General features: G+C 41.1%; 1 protein-coding gene across 11 annotated transcripts in view; it reads right to left on the bottom strand.

The window, feature by feature from the left end:
* Positions 1 to 12746, bottom strand: part of ATXN1 (ataxin 1) — a 393782-nt gene that overhangs the window by 227846 nt on the left and 153190 nt on the right. Inside the window, exon 5 of one of the 11 annotated variants that reach the window (XR_004959029.1) lies at positions 1544 to 1564. The exons of 8 other annotated variants lie outside the window; for them this stretch is intronic. The gene's annotated coding sequence lies outside the window, so the exon portion shown is untranslated. Of the gene's footprint in view, positions 1 to 1543; positions 1565 to 8284; positions 8304 to 8949; positions 8969 to 12746 lie in introns of those variants that run through there. 2 more of the 11 variants (XR_004959031.1, XR_004959030.1) reach the window with 2 other exon arrangements.

The raw sequence follows: 12746 nt of genomic DNA, 5'->3' as shown, positions 1-12746 counted from the left end.
TTTTTCTGTTTTCTTTTTTTCCTTCCTTCACTGTGATCAGTATGTTTAATACTAGAAAGCCTTCTAATTCCTCTTAATGTACTTGGGGAACTGGATACTAAACCTGTGATATCATTCGCTTACTCTGAGAGTAGGGCTCTGGGTATCTTGGGACATCACCTTCGAATCAAGTTCAAGATCTTCAGTCACTCAATTTTCTCTAGAGAAGGCTTTATTTTTTCCAGATTTTGTTAAGTAGATTAGGGTCGCACAAGTATGTGTTCTGGATAAGAAATCTAGGATCATATAATTTTTATGACAGAATTCACATGAGTGACATCACTTGAATTTTGTTAAAAGACACTTGCTCATTTCTCCTCTTCTTCATTCAATCTACTTTCCATGGGAAAGACGAAAAGAGAAACTAAATAAGGAAAGATGAGAGTAAATGAGGAAATTTGGCCCTGGCCAGGTGGCTCACTTGATTGAACGATCCCATACACCAAAAGGTTGCAGTTTCAAGTCCTGGTCAGGGCGTATACGTAAGGTTTGATCCTTAGTTGGAGCACAAACTAGAGGCAACCAATGGATGTTTCTCTTTCACATTCATGTTTCGCTTTCTCCCTTCCTCTCGCTCTAAAAGTCAATAAACATACCCTCAGGTGAAGATTAAAAAAATAAAAGGAAAGGGTGTTTATAACCACTCCCCACCTCTTACTCCATACTCCCTAAGTTCATTACTGAGTTGTTATAGGGTACAATAAAAACTGTAGAAATCAACACAAAACTTTAACTAGATTTTATCTAATCTAATCCTAAAATTTGGCTTTCTATCCTTGTTCCTTCCATAGCAATTTTCTGGTACTTTCGCCCTCGTCTCTTTGTTGCATCTCTGAACGGTCCTCTAGGTTAAATGATCATGCACTTCCTACATGACAGCTTAACAAAGAGGGGAACCGACCTGTTTGATACATGTGCACCATCCCTTTGACCTGATAGGTTTCCCAATCCTTACGGAGCTCTGCTGAGGGTCACAGGGCAGGGATTCCTCCTGCCTTCACCTGGCAACTTATTATTAATATTATTTTTTTAATCCTCACCCGAGGATATTTTTTCCATTGATTTTTTTTTTCTTTCCAGTGATTTTTAGAGAGAGTAGAAGGGAGGTAGAAAGAGAGAAAAAGAGAAACATCAATGTGAGAGAGACAATCTGATTGTTTGCCTCCCTCACAACCCCAACCAGAGCCAGGGATCAAACCTGCAATTCTTCTGTCCACGGGTGGGTCCTCTAACCTCTGAGACACACTGGGCAGGGACACCTTGCAACATTTTTAAGACTACAGTTCAGATGGTTCCTTCGGTTCCGCATGTGAGTCCCACTTACGCCACCAGAAGAAAACAAGGCACCCATTCCAGTCAATGCATTCTACTCAGAAGCACCAAAACGTGAAGTCAATATATTCTTATAAAGGACATAAAAAGATTCTTTATCCTGCCAGTTTGAACACACGTGCTTCCACAGCAGGCCCACGAAGGGGGTCTCAGGGTCACTCCATAGAGTATTCTGCCATTGCCAATGTCCACTCTATAAAAGATGTAATTTCTTTTTACATTCTGCACAAAACATCTATTCATATTATAAAACGCACTGCCATTTAAACCACATTTTAAATATACCATAGGAAATTCATATTTCATGGACAGTTTTCATCATTAAAAAGATATGTGAATATTAAGTTTACGTGCTATAAAAGCTATACTCAATGCTCAGTTTTGGACTAGAATCAGAACCACCACAATGTCACATTTTAAAGAATATCAAGCAACTGCCACTTCCACTTAACCATAAAAGGAATTAACTTTCTCCTCAGTTGTCTATTGTCAATAAAATATTTATTTAGCCTAATCATTGGTTGATATTAAGGAAGGCATAAGATAAAAAACAAACAAAACAAACAACCCAATTAAAAAATGGGCAGAGAAACTGAATAGCCATTTTTCCAAAGAAGACATACAGATGGCCAACAGGTATATGAAAAAAAAAAAATGTTCAACACTAATTATTAGGGAAATATGCAAATCAAAACCACAATGAGATACCACCTCACACCTGTTAGACTGGCTATTACCAAAAAGACAAGAAATGAGTGTTTAAGAGGATGTGGAGAAAAGGGAACCTGTACACTGTTGGTGGGCATGTAAATTGGTGCAGGTGCTAAGGAGATTCTTCAAAAAATTAAGAAGTACCATATAATCCAGCTATTCCAATTCTGGGTATTTATCTAAAAAATATGAAAAAAGTAATTTGAGATGATATACACACCCCTACATTCATTGTAGCATTATTTACAATAGCCAAGATATGAAAACAACACTGGTGGCCATTCATGGATGAACGAATAAAGAAGATATGGTACATGTATACAATGGAATACTACTCAGCCTTAAAAAAGAATGAAATCTTGCAATTTGAAACATGGATGGGCCTAGAGGGTATTATATTAAGTAAAGTAAGTCAGATGGAGAAAGACAAATATCATATGATTTCACTCACATATGTAAACTAAAAACAAAACAAAACATAAAACAAAATAAAACAAAAACAAAACCACAGATACAGAAAAGAGATTGATGGACCAGAAGGAAACGGGGTTGGGTTGCAAAATGGGTCAAGGGTGTTAACTGCATGATGAAGGAGGGTGACTAGGCTTTTAGTGGTGATTACTTCGTAGTGTGCACAGGTGCCCAATTACAGTGCTGTATACCTAAAACTAATATGTTACATATCAATTTTACCTCACTTAAAAAGAAAAGAAGGCATAAGGACTCAATTGTTAGGAATCATCATTTAAAGTGACTGCAGAGAGAAATAGAGATCTTCAAAGACCTTTAATATGTAAGTCCAATTACTGCCAGCAATAGTCAAACACAAGGTGAATACACCCACTTTTTTGCCCCTACCCCGATGTTACCCAAGCTCAAAGATGAACTCCAACTCTACGGTCACATTTGCTGGTGGAGCAACCAGGCTGCTGCGCAGATAAAATGTCATCTTTGCCCTATGGGTGGAAATCTGTGAAATACTGATAAAAACAAGGGAATAAAGGCTACAGAAACTCATTCCTAAACAACACAGAGTGAAGGAGAAGCCAAAGAGCAGAGAATAATAACATAGCCAAGCCTGTGCCAAACAGCATTAATTAAGGGTCTGCTCAATGGGCAACATTATATAAAACAAGTCAGAAAGACCTGAACATTAGGAGCTTGAAACTTAAGCACACATTTATTTTTCTATGAAGTTCATTGTGCTTTTATGTGCTTTTTTTTAGGGACCTCTAACTTGACAGAGTTAAAGGAGTATGTGTGGGTGTTTCCTAAGCAGAATGCTGGTTTAATAGAGGGGTTTTTTTTGGTGAGTAGAGTCCGAACAGTAGGCCTGACTTCTTTATCAAGCAGAGACTGCCAACTTAAAAAATACTCTAACACTGTTCATGGCTGCTATTAGGAACAGAGCAATCCCCTCCCTTCCTTTTATTTAAAGGGCAGAGACCTCTTAGGTGGGTTTGCCCTGGTCATCTATTAATTCATGCAGTCCAGCTCAAGCCAGGGGCTCTCCTGCTCCATGCTTCATTGTAGGCAGACATAATTTTTATACTCTTTTTAATTCTCCTTCTTTACCTAGAACACCTAATTCTTCAATGTAGGCACTCATATCTGCTGAATGAATTGTTTCAATTATCACCTCTCTTGTAAGCTTGACCCAGGAATCATCTTTGACTCCTCCCTCTTCATGCCCCACATCCATCAATCACTAAGTTCTATGGTTCTACCTCTTCAAATGCTTTTGGGTATGTTATTGCTTCTTCCTTTTCTGACTCTCCATCCCTCCCACCCAGGCCCCAAATAAATAAGCTCTCATTACCTAGTTCTAACTTCTAATTCACCTACCTCCATCTCTCCCAACTCCAGTCATCCTGGATATCTGTCACCAATTTCACATATATACCGTGTCACTGAGTCACTTCTTTGAACAAGAACTCGCAACTCTGTATCACTCTTCACATTACCTTCAAACTCTGCCTGGTCTTAACGATCCTCTGCTCTGTCTGCCCAACTTTTCTTTCATATAGACCTCCAGCAAATGCACACATCACTCAGCCAGCCCCTCTAATGCACCCTACATGGGCCATCTGCATCCCTTCCTGTGCCTTTGTCCCTGCTGTCCCTGCTCCTAGAACAGCCCCTCAGTTAGCCCCACCCATCATCTCTCCACCTCCATTCAAGATAGAAGTCAGGTTTTCCTTCTCCAGTGAAACTTTTCCCGACCGCTCTAACCACTAACCATCTCTCATTCTCTTCAGTGCTCACTCGGCCCAGAGTTGCTCCCCGACCATTACAAATTCTTAGCTGTATACTGTCATGTATTGCTCTATAATTGCTTCATGTGGATTGGTATCGCAGCTTCAAATGGATTTTCAGAAAGACAATTTTAGATTTACAGCGGGTTTCAAAAATAGTACAGAGTTCCCTTGTACCCTTCACCTAGCTTCCCCTTAGGCTAACATCTTACATAACCAAAGAGCAATGATCAGAACTAGAAAATTAACCATGGTCAATACTACTACCTGAACTATAGAATTTATTAGGATTTCACCAGGTTTTCTATTAATGTCCTTTTTTCTGCTTCAGGATCCAGTCTTAGGATTTCATGTTGCATGTAGCTGTCATGTCTTTTTAGTATCCTTCAATCTGGCAGGTCCTGAGTCCTTCCTTATCCTTAAAGACCTTGACACTTTTAAAGAGTACTGTCAGCTGTTTTCTGGAATGTCCTTAATTTGGGTTTGTCTGACATTTTCGCTTGATAAGAGTGAGATTACACCCTGTTGGGAAGGATACCACAGAGGTGGTGTGCCCTTCTCAGTGCTTCATATGAAGGGGCACATGTCAATATGTATCATCGGTGATGCTAACCTTCACCACTTAGTTACGGTGGTGTCTGCCAGGATTCTCCAGGGACAGTTATATTTTTCTCTTTGTAATTATAAAATATTTTGGAGGGAGACACTTTGAAACTCTGCAAGTCTCCTGTTCCTGCTTAACTTTTTGCCCACTAAATCTAGCAACCATCAGTGGACCTTTTCTGAGGCAATTATTACTGTGGGTGCTAATAATACTTTTCTCTTTCTCTTAGGTTTATTAATTGGAATTCCTCTGTAAGAAAGTTTTCTCTTTCGCCCCACTTATTTATTTATTCAGTGGTTTATTTATATAATATGGACTCATTGATATTTATTTTACTCTTTGTGTTATAATCCAATATTTCATTATTCAAGTTGTTCTAACCCTTAGCTAGATTTTATACCACTTCAGAGCAGATAGGACCAGGTCCCTCATGTCTAAGACAATGAGAGGCACACAGTAGGTGTCTTATTGATTTATTCATTGATTGATTCATTCATCCAACAAATTATGTATAGGGCGTTTTCTTAGGTGCTACAATTATGACATTTTTACTATATATTGTTACTAAAACATTTAGTGAATTTAAAAATCACTTTTTTTTTCCAAGTGGTTTACAGCCTAGTTAACAGAGACTCATGTTTGTCTACAAATCCCTGACAGAAGCATTTGGAGAGTGTGGTGATGGCTGAACCGTGAATACGGTAAACTCTACCTGGAGAAAGGGGTAGGGCGACAAGCGGAAAGACCTGCTTCAGTAAGACAGTGTTCTGTGGCCTGTACTCCACAGCTCACTCCATAAAAATAAATAGGCATACAAAACATTTAGAGACAAATACTCTCACATAGTTAGCACATGCAACTGCCTCTGCACCTTCTAAACTAATTTCTAAAATCAAACCTAATGGGCACACTTTTTAGGACAATTTATTGTAGTAGACATGGACTCTTGATACAGGGTGGGGCAAAAGCAGGTTTATCCAGAGTTTATCCTTATCTTATTATTTATTAAATGTATTATTTTCCACACGAACACCTGTAAAACCACTTCTGCCCCACTCTGTATAGAAACTATGTGTTTTACTAGGAAAACTGTTCACAGCTAAAGTAAAAAAAAAATCTAAGAAGCCACTAATCGTACTCCAGTATTCACATCCAATTTCATAGTTTTTATTCCTTCACGGGGAATAATGAAGAGCAAATAAGAAGCATCATCAATCAAAGATAGACTCTCTAAGTTTGTTTACTTAATTCAGTTTTCTCACACTGCCCCTAATGTTCCAAACAAAGCTGTTCTTCTCTCCGTGCGATAGTTCAGTCCTGCAAGTGTCCTTAGGAATAATAAACAAACCGTCAGGGCACATTTTCTGCCACAAATTACACTGCAACATTCTTTCCCCAAAGCATTCTGAATTCCAAGCAAGCAGAGACACAGCTGAACTGCACTGCGCACTAGGAGAACTGCTGACAATAGAGAGTTTGTATTTTTAGACCCTTATTGACACTTAAATCTGTTAATATTTAACTCCTACTATTGTTCTGAACAATGAGTAAGCAAACTCTCTCTTGCACACACAATGTTATATCGTGCACTTTAATTACATTAGTAAATGCTGCTGAAGGGAATTTTACTTTCACTGTCTTGTATCACCCTTTCTAATGGATGTCAATGTATCTTTTCCATGTTAAGGTACATATAACAGACACACGTGCTGTGTGTGTAGATATAGCCACAAATGCACACACAGTCATGAATGCACACACAAAGATGCTTGTATTCATCCTGTGTTAGTATCCATTAACAGAATGCCTGGGCTCTTTTAGCATCTGCTTCCTCTTTCCCTGGAATCTCCCTTTTGAGCAATCTAATGTCCTGTTATCTAATGATCTGATTTTATTTCTGTGTTGGCAAATCTTTACTTCCTTTTTCTTTAAAAATTGTTGCACACATTGCTCAGTATTTTTTAATTTTATCCACTACGACTCCTGTGTTCTTATTCTAATATTCATCACAATGCTTACTCCCACTCCCGAAAAATCTAAAGGATTATACATTTTTCTTCAACTGCATTTGTTTATAAGATACATTTCTTAAATCTCTCTTCCTGGCCATTTGTATTTACCAAAATCTTTGAATTAAACAGAAGGGTTTTCTGGTCTGCCAGCTCACCCTTCCTGAGCCATTCAAAAGGTGCCTTAACATAATAATTTCTCAGCATAGCACATTCCAGTGTCATAAATACTGAACCATGGTATTATCCTATGCAGGGGGCAAAAGGAGGAGGTGGCTCTGAAAAGACAGATCTATTTCAGTGCCAACACAGCCTGATAATTAGACCATTGGGAAAAGAGAGAGAGGAAAAAAATCGCAAAATAGTTCTATGGGATATCAGACAAGCCCCCCACCCCTCTAGGGGGTGGTGCGGGAGATTCTGACGATGGTCACCACAGGGCTTTTGGAGCTGAAGTCCACAGTTTCAACAGCAGGGGTGATCGGAGATAATCCTCCCTCCTTGTTGCCGATCCTGCTTTCCCTGCTGTTTTAATTAGATTATTTTGGAATCTGCTATTTCTGTCTTATTCCCTTCCCCAAACTGTCATATAAGTACTGCAGCTTGACTATTACACAGCTGCTAAATTCCACTCCAGAGATGGCAGTATTTCAGTGGCAAGCGAAGTGATGCTCCCTCTGTGACGTCTCAACACCAGCGTAAGGGTTAAGCATCTGGAATGGGGTTGCCTCTGTGCAGGAAAGGAGACTTTTATTTTGTTTTATCATCACCACTGGAGAAGCAGGTCCACCTGAGCATGAGGGAGGAAACAAACCAAGAAACACTCTACGCATACAACTCAAATGCACGGAGAGAATACAAACAGTGACTGGGACTTTCAGAGGTTCTTTTCTACAGGGATTTCCAAGGCTTAAAGCATCAAGGATGTAAGATAATGATCATTTCTAGAAGTCAAAGAAGCCCCAGAGAGTGACCCACGCATGTCATAGATACAAAACCTGGAGGCACAGGGTGCGTACTTGCTCAAAGCCCTCCTGATCCCCAGACCAAGGGCGTTCGTTCCACTTGAATTTGGGTTCAGCCACAGACCACTCAGGGGATCCACCTCTCTGCCATGGGGAACAAACACAGCTCCAGCTTCTAAAGCATACGATCTCAGCACTAAGTTTCTTGTTTTGTTCGGTTATATCATTTTGTTTTAGATACTCAAGAAGCTCTCTTCCAGAAAAAGAAGAGAGTATGAAGTGGATGTAGCGGCAGCACTTACAGAGCATTAACTGTGTGACACGCCTGGGGGGCGGGGGTTTCAAAGGGCCATGTGCATACAATCATCACAGGGACCTGTGGTCCTCACTGTAAAGAAATAAAGGACGGATAGAGAAGAAAGATTTCTGAGGAGGAAACAGGAGGGCCAGAATGTAACTGCCACGTCACAGAAACTACCTTCCCAAATGTTACTAAAACATTTACTGGAAACTTAAATGTCAATGGGACAGTTTCTCATTTAGTCCAAAGAGATGCTCCGTCTTGGTATGTAGGGACATGACCCTGTTGTTTCTCCCTAATTCAAATAAAAAAGCACATTACTCTCAAGAAGTTCTGTACATATATTTTTTTCAGATCTTATCATGATAATGGTTCTTTCAGTAACGAATGAACAATCAATGGCTCACTGTTTCAACGCCGGTGAAATGAAATGACAGGCACTAGTGCTACTGAGGAGTGTCTTGAGTCGGGGGGGACGGGGACAAAATGATCTTCGTGTGTCTGTCCACCTCGAACAGTATAACATCAAAAGCTCTAATCTCTAACATTCCAGAATTGAGAAAACATACTTAAATGCTCCATCTCATTTGATAAACTCTAGGAGAAAAAAAGACAATAATTTGAAAAGTACTCCAGGATACTGACTCTTTGATATGTCCACTTCCTAGTGCTGGCTCACGCTTTGAACAGTGCAGCCTGCCACCACCCAGAGCAGCCTTGGTGTGTCAGAGGGGAGGGTCCGCAGCATCCTGCTGGAGGGTCGGAAAGGAAGACACGGCGCTGGGCTGCGGCATCGACCCTCTTCTAGTGTTTCACTAGTGCAGAGGACAAAATATTCTACCTTGTTTCAGGAAAGGTAAAATAAGTATGCGAATGTTTGCACACTGACAAGGTAAATCATATTATTTACTAGACTTTCAAAGAATAAAATCTTTATACAGAAGTCTGGGAAATTACTTTAGAAATGAATACACACCAGAATAGATCTGAAAAGCTATGCCTACATGTAAAACACCATGTACTCCGGAGTCTTTGTCTCTGCCTTTTTCATTCTGTCACGGCAAACATCATGAAGTGTCTCAAAATAATACCTCCCCCCAAAGTGGCTGTGAATTACAGAGGCTTCAGACTGCAGGTACTGGAGTGGAAAGGGAAGAACATATTTGTGCTGAAAGATGATATCTGAGGAGATCTCTATTTTCCATACTTAAGGAGTATCAATAGTGTCGGCATGAAAACATGCATTTCAAATCGCAGAACGCACAGTGTGTGCGCGGCTGGGTGGGTTGGGGAAAGCGCCTGGGTGGTAAAGTATAGAGGGCTGAGCCCCGGAAGAAAGCAGCTGAGTAGGGAGGGACAAAATAGAGAAAAAGGAAATGATAGTAAACAGAGCCAAAAATGTAGCTTTTACCAAACCCGTGTTAAAGGCCAAAGGAGACTAAATAAACCTCTGAGTGGGCTTTATTATTCAAGAGAGCCCTAAAAACACCCACAAATGGATGGAGGATGGTAAAAAGAACCACAATCCCACAGACAGGCTGAGTGCAAGGGCACCAGACACTGAAGACATGACAAGTGAACAGACTATTTCGATCTGGAATTTCAATCTGTTTGAAGTTAACTAAATAATGTTAGATACGCTTATACACAGAAGGCAGGATTAACTGCATAACTGATCTCGCTCCCTAACGTGAATGACAGTGGATAAGGTAAGACATGGGATACAGTAAGTCAAAGGTGGAGTAGGGTAAACACTCTGGTGAGGCCACCACCCCAGTTCTTCCTACGGGTGGTGGTTGAAAAAGAAAGTAGTAGCACCATATGTCAGAGTCCTCCACTCTTGTGTCTGATGTTTATACTGTCACATAGTCCCTTCACAATTTCGTAAAATATGGTTGGCAATAGTGTACATAACTTAGATTACCTAAATTGAGAGACCAATAGTTGTACAATTTTTACTGGCCTTGACATTCAGGAAAGTGTTATAGTTGCCTTTCTCCTCACCCTCTTTGTTTCCGTACACGGTTTCTCTGTCAACAGTTACAATCTCACTGTCAGGCCTGGCTACTCTCTGGCTTTTTCTGCCTTAGACTTCCTGATCAACAGGTCTTTCTCCACTGGCTTCTCCAGTTTCTCATTTCAGATGCACTCTAGCCGCCTTTTACAATGGTCCAGTTCAGCTCCGCTGTTCACCCAAACCAGGCTATGATGCTGTCAATTCTACCTCCCTTAGGAATGCAAACTCCTTACCCGGCTGGTGTGGCTTAGTGGATTGAGCATCACCCCATGGACTAAGAAGTCCTGGTTTGATTCTCAGTCAGGGCACATGCCTAGGTTGTGGGTTCAATTCCCCAGTGGGGGTTGTGCAGTAGGCAGCCCATTGATGTTTCTCTCACACATCGATGTTTCAACCTCTCTCTCCCTTCCTCTATCTCTAAAAAAAAAATCAACACAAATATATTTTAAAAATGCACAATCCATCAGGACAGGCCTCACGTCTGTCTTGAGCCATGGCATGTCTCAATGTTCAGAGCTGCACCAGCACATGGCAGCTCCCAGTAGAGGTATTTGCCAAGTAAATGAGTGGTGAATGACTGAATGAGATTACACTGGAAAGACACGGTCTCAGTTTCTTACAATTCAAAAGTTGTGCTTTCACACTTTTCTGGCAAAGTCCTAAGGCGCCCTGAAGGCCCTATGGGACTCTATGAATTGAGTTTTCGACACTGATTTGACCTAATCTTGCAGAGAGGTTTCTTCCATGACTGCAAAAAATGGTTTAGTTACGAGGACCAACAGAAACTGCTGGACCAAGCGTCCAAAGCCACAGTACAGTGAACTGTGCTGAACTATCCCCGCTCTTTAGCCTCCCCAGAGAAACCCTCTCTGGTAAGGGCTTGCCGATCACCGTGTCTGCACACCAACCAGAGACTCATGGCGGGAGAACCATTTCTTCCTCTGTGTTTGAATCCCTATCGATTCTGTAGTTGAGGGGGAATCTAAGTGCTTTCCAAATACTAAATGCCCCATATGGCAGTGTTATGACCACTGTCACTGCTGCGACCTCCGGCCCTGCCACCTGTACTCACGAGGTGCCTCACTGGAGTTCGGCAGAACATTCCAAACTCCTTTCCTGACTTATATTTGCTGACACATTTGCTGTTGTCCTTCCCTTTATAAAATTATTAATTTTGTTGAAACAACATGTATATGTGTATAAACACAAATTTCATTTTCTTATTCATTCTCATAATCATTTAGAGGAGAATATTTATGACCCAGTAAAGAGGAATTCTTAAGCTAAACTTTTTTTTTTTTTTAATCCTCACCTAGGACACTTTTGCATTTATCTTCAGATAGAGCGGGAGGGAGAGAGGGGGGAAGAGAGAGAGAGAAACATCGATGCGAGAAACATATGGACTCACCACCCACACAACACGAACTGCAACCCAGGTACAAACACGCCCTTAGCGGGAACCGAACCCGGGACTCTCTGGTCCATGGGCCGACACTCTAACCGCTGAGCCAAACCAGCCAGGACAAGCTAAACTTTCTTAATAAGGAATCCAGATGTTCCTCTTTTACTGAAAACTACAGAACTGTTCAAATTAAACTGAAAATGTGGGCCAGAATGGATGCAGCGTCTACATACAAAGAGCCGCAGAGTATCCAGAGAAAAGCATTGGCTGAAGCCAGACACACTGTCTTGTGTTTGTCTCCTTAATGCCAAGTGGTTCTTTGACCTTTTTTCCTTTTCCGACCTTGGGATGCAGCTAAAGGTCGAGGGACTTACAGCCCCATCGTTTTCCCCTTTGCATTTATGTATGATAAAGCACGTTTCCCACGAGTGGGGGTCTCGCATTCTCTTTCACACAGTTAGTGAAAGGAAGCTCAGGTAGTGATGGGGAAAGAGATGAGCCTAGTAGGGCAGCTCACACGTGAAGCGACAGTCACTCTGCCCGTGCAGCTCACAAAGGCCAGGGAGCTAGCCTGAGCCCAGGTACCGGCTGCACCTCAGGCGCAGGGCAGAGGGGTGTGGTCAGGTTCTGCTCCCAGGACCACAGGGGCCAGGCACAAGACACCTCTGTGATAAGTGGGTCTCTGAACTTGCAGACTTTGGTCAGGCCATTTCTCTAGGACTAGGATTACTCCATTAATCCAAATTCAAGGCCCTGGGAAATATACTAAACTTTTTTTGGATACCAGAGGGGGATGAAAACAAAGAAGAAGAAAGGGGAAAAAAAACAACATTTAATTGGGATTATACTATAGTCGGGGTCATACTTTGCTCTTTCTTTTTTTTTCTTTGTCTTGACCATTTTCTCATGTCATTGGATGTTCTTTGGATGTAGGATTGATAATGATTTTCAGTATTTCATATATATTTGCTTGCAACCACATCCTATGAAGTGGGTACTATTATTATCTAAATTTTATGAACTTAGACATTGAGATGGAAAGTAACTTGCCTGACATCACACCTCCAACACATAGCAGAGCTGGACTCTGAGCCCAGGCAGTCTGGAGCCT

This window comes from Molossus molossus, unplaced genomic scaffold (assembly GCF_014108415.1).
Source record: "Molossus molossus isolate mMolMol1 unplaced genomic scaffold, mMolMol1.p scaffold_m16_p_12, whole genome shotgun sequence".
Taxonomy (NCBI): domain Eukaryota; kingdom Metazoa; phylum Chordata; class Mammalia; order Chiroptera; family Molossidae; genus Molossus; species Molossus molossus.
The sequence above is the reverse complement of the archived record's forward strand: the minus strand, read 5'-3'. Positions and strand labels throughout refer to the sequence as shown.